A 4927-nucleotide genomic window follows, 5' to 3' on the forward strand; every position below is an offset into this window, starting at 1 on the left:
CAGTGCCCGCTGCCAGCGCCAGGCCCGGCCCCGCAGGCCCAGAGCCTGCCCGGTGTCACACGGGCTGCCTTTGATGTCCAGGGGACAGGGACACCAGTTCCTTGTCGGGATAATGGCCTGGCTGAGGCTTAGGGCTTGAGAGGCACCAGCCATGTCAGAGCCAAGGGCAGGTGCACAACGCCAGGAGAAGGAGCTCCTGCTCAGAGGGGACAGCAAGGATGCAGAGTGACAGCCACAAGGACATTTGGCACAACTTCCCAGATAAGGACAGAACTCATAAAGCCAACTCAGCAACTGTGCTGAAATCAGCTCCAGCTGGGGAAAAGGTATTTCTGGCACAGGGAGACAGCAACCACCAACTCCTGGCCCAGTGACCCCAGAAACACAGCAAGAAAAAAGAAGAGACAGACTGAACGCAGAGAAAGACTACTTAGCATAAAAAGCAAGGGAATCTTTAAACCAGTAGAAGAAAAGTATCAATACTGAGATATTAATGCCAAGATACTAATATTAAATATTAAGTTATTGTAAATGAATATTATTCAATAATAAGATAAAAGATTGCACCAGTATGTAATACTTACAGAAACAAAATACCATTATAGAATACAAATATAAATATTGTATAATATTTAATAGTTATAATGTCTATATATAATAAATATTGAGAAATAATATATTTTGATTTCGTAAGATGTCAAAAATGTAATACATGATCTAGAACATTAGGGTTCCATATAATATAAATGTAACATCTAAATATTTATATATGATGCTATAAAAAAAAGAAAATAATTTTAACAAAAAATAATATATCAACTTAGTAAGAGAGCCATATAACTGGTAGCCAATGAGCACGAATGCCTTTGTTCACTAAAATGTATAAATAGTGAAAAGTTTTGATAGTTACTGTACTGCCTTTGTGGATTTGCCACCCAGCACCTCCTTCTGTGCAGACCTGTAAATAAAGGAAATAGCTGAACTCTGTGTGGGGATTGGTTTCTTGCGCACGGGGTGAAAGAATCCCTTTTGGGACAGCAGCTTTGCCATGGCCACATGGATAAAAGATGCTGCTTTTCCAGCCAGGCTCAGCTGTGCCTGGCCCATCTCGGAGCCAGCCGGGCGCAGCAGAGCAGCAGAGATCTGAAACTCGGCGGCTGCGCGGTCGCTGTGGCCCAGACAATCCCACAGCAGCCACGAGAGCCCCTCTGGGAACGAGCACCAAATCCCAGAGGGCACCTCTGCGAGCCGGCTCCCCAAGTCCCTGCACTGAGGAGTTGTCCTCCAGGTGTTTGGGGACCCTCCTGGGGCTGCTTGGACCAGCTGTGTGGTGTTCCAGGGAGCACCTGGCAAGCTGAGTTCCCCCACAGGGACAAGGGCAGCTGGTTTGGAGGTGTCCCCTTGGTTCCTTAAAGAATCATTTGTTGGGGTCATTGTCCTGTTGGGTGGCCAAGAGCAGCTTCCCACAATGATAATGTACATTATTCTCTAACAGATGTCCAGAAGTATAGTCACTTCAGGTAAAGATATGTCACTTTTGGATAAAGTGATTTTGATGCAATATACCATTCTGAATTGGCATATGAGAGATGTGATATACTTCACTTTCTCCTCATCATCTCTAGAACATCCATTACTCTGAAAGTTCAGGATGTCAGATTTACTACAGATAAAAATCCCAACTGAGAAACCATGTGGACTTCCTTCTTCACAACAAAACATGGACCCAGCTCAGCTATGGAGAGGGCACATGGTCCTGTGGCTGCCCTTATTGCTGTGATCATGGGAAGCAGCACTACAGAGCACAGCACTGCATCCTCCCCTTCTCCTTTCTCTTCCCGCCATCCTCCCACCCACTCCTGGGACAGAGGATCTTAGATGATAGCAGAACCTCTGCTATCTCTGTTGAGGATGCTTTTAAGTTACTGCTGATATGAACTCAACATCCATCTACTGGATATGATTACATGGAACAGTTGAATCTTTCAGGGCAGGAGCACTTTAGATTTCCTGCTTTCTGTACAAGGTCACTGATTTTTTGAAACAACCCAAAAACCTGAACTCCTGACTGGAGAAATTGCCATGTAAATATCTGGAGTTTGATGCAATTCTCCAGACAGTGTTGTAAAGCTGTCAGATGTGCAAACTGACTGCTAGGGGGTTAACTAAAATTCTGTTTGTGAAGCCTGTGATTCTGCTTCATTTGTTTGTCCTTCAGTCCTTCCCCAGGGGCTCTCTGGTGCCATCACCAACAGCAGCTCTGGACATTCCCACACCTCCAGTACATCCAAAGCTCCCAGCAGTGTCCTGCAGGCTCACACACAGCCCTCACACTGACACACTGTGCACTTAGGTCTGAGCAGGGACAGGGAACATTGATGCTGCTGTCAGAAATCATGAACTTCAGCAGCTTCCCTCAAGGGTGTCGTGCTCCGCTGCTCCACCCAGCACAGTCCCTGCCATCCCTCCACCCCAGGTTCAGGCTCTCACCTCTGTGGAGCTCCAGCTGATACCCCATTTTCCCTCCTTAAAAGAGAGTAGTCTGTACACCTTCTCCTGCAATTCCTTGGACATGGTACCAGGACCACCACACACCTCCCCCAGGGAAGGAGCCCAGAGCCCTGGGAGAGGGTTGGACACAACATCCCCCTGCCCAAACCCTGTCTGGGTATCAAGTGCAGGGAGCCCCCGACACAGGGAATGATTGGCATCTGACTCCATTGGTTCAGAATGCTAAACAATTGCTTTATTAAAGCTATATTATAACTATACTAAAGAGATACTAAAATACACTATATGAAAGGAAAACCCCTGACTGTCTCCAGACAGACACAGCTTCGAGTGATTGGTTAATTAATGCACACAACCATCACCAGAATCCAATTACCAAATCCCTTCAGGTAAACAATTTCCATAACACATTCCATATGTGCCATACAACAGGAGCAGCAAGTAGAGATAAGAATTGTTTTCTCTTTTTCTCTGAAGTTTCTTGCTGCATTTCCTAGGACAAGTCCCTGGGAAGTTGTGCCTGCTTCTCTCTGTGAAGAGAGATGTGGCCACATCTGGGCTGTCACCAGCATGGTGCCAGCCAGGGAAATTGCTCCAGAATGCTGGAGATCAGGCCCCGTGCTTCATCAGCCTTGGTGTTGCACACTTGCCACTGCTTGGATTAGAGCTTCTGCCATTCCCCAGCACCCACACAAATTACCAACAGCTCTGCTTGCTCTGCTCCCATCTCCCAGGGGAAGAGGCATCCTTACAGAGCAGACAAAGCCCCGTGGTCCCGATCAGCAGGCAAGTATTTACTTAACATGCAGCTAACGAAGCTATTTGAAATCAAAAAAGCTTTTTTTTTTTTTCTTTTAATGCAGCTTTTTGAAATTAAAAACCTGTCAATCAGGAAGTGGCTGGTGGGACACAGCAGCTGCAGAACCCTCCTAGAAGCTTCCAGAATCAAATGGAAGGATATAAATAGTAAATTGAAAGTATAGAGCAAGACAGAGCTGTGCAAAGTGTTGTAGAAGGACTAATTCCACTGACAGATGGTTTTCTCTCTTTGTGCAGGTAAATAAAGCTGCTCTGAAACTTTTTCCCTGCTAATTTGTAAGCAATACCTTAATTATTATGTACACCTGTCTGGTTTTAATTTGCTCTCATACTGTGGCAATTTTGGTATGAATATTAATGGGCCTGGAGCCTGAGGTAGAGAGTTGTCAGCCAGTAGCAGTTTTTTTCTGCTTCTGAAGTGAAACAACCAGGTTGGGCCCATTTGGCATGAGATGTTGTGCTGGTATTGCTGAAACAGGACTTACATTTCCTACTTCTTCACCTCAGGGCAAGAAATCAATATTAAAGTTTTAGTTCAGCAGAAAGAGGAAGAACATTTTAGCAATTCCCTTTTCTCTGCAACTCAGAATTCCAACAAAAATGTATCTGGAAGTTTGAAAGTTAAAAATAGATTAAGAGAAAATAGAGATAGATGAAGTGCAGTTTATTACTTCTTCTTTGCAATTTTTTCTGCTGTCAGAAATATCATAGTGATAAAATTCCCATGCAATCTTTCTTCTCCTATCTTACATTTTGTTTGCAATTTCTTGTCACACTGATGTCCCCCAATGCTTACCCCAGTGAGCATTTTTAGATGAATTCTCTTTTCCTATTTTTTGCTTTTTTTGATGAAGAGTTGTGCTGCATTTCCATTATTACTGTAGCTGTATCAAAGCTAACTTGCTAATGTTGTGGGGAGGGGTTTAGTCTTTTTACAAGAAAATTAAGATAATTAATTTACTTGCTATTTTTTTTATATTCTACTGTAAATATGAGGAATATCTGCCCAACATAATTCCAAACTCCCTTCCATTTTAACGTCATGTTCAAATCAAGCTGAGTTCATTCTTGGATAGTTCAAATTACCTTTTTCCCCTGCAGCACTGTTTGTTAGTACATGAGTGACCTCCAGTGGTAATTCTGAAAAAAAATAAAAAGCCTCCTGCATGGAATACAATCAGGGAAAGCTAAGAATATCTGCAGATCTCTAGTATGTTACAGGTTGCTCCTGAGAACAGGACTTGCTCCTTTTGGAGATTCCCCTGTAAGTAAAAAAATCCACTCAACTGTTTTATTCCTGACCTGTGATTTAAAATTGTGCAAAGAATAGAAATATCTGCTTCTTTGACTCAGCAGAACCATGCACAATCCTTGTACCAGCATTAATGCTGGCACAAGGAGAAAAGCTTGGAAAAATCAGGATCAGAACATTCATAGTATGTTGTATCTCACTTTTCAGAAGAATTTGCCTCAAGTGTCTTTCCAAGCTCCTCTACCTAAAAGTAGTCCCAAACAATACAATTTTTGATGTTAATATCCTTTCAAAGAGTATGGAAGAAGCATTATTGTTAAAAAAAATTGCTGCTCTTCCTCCTCA

The sequence above is a fragment of the Haemorhous mexicanus genome, chromosome 2, assembly GCF_027477595.1.
Source record: "Haemorhous mexicanus isolate bHaeMex1 chromosome 2, bHaeMex1.pri, whole genome shotgun sequence".
NCBI lineage: Eukaryota > Metazoa > Chordata > Aves > Passeriformes > Fringillidae > Haemorhous > Haemorhous mexicanus.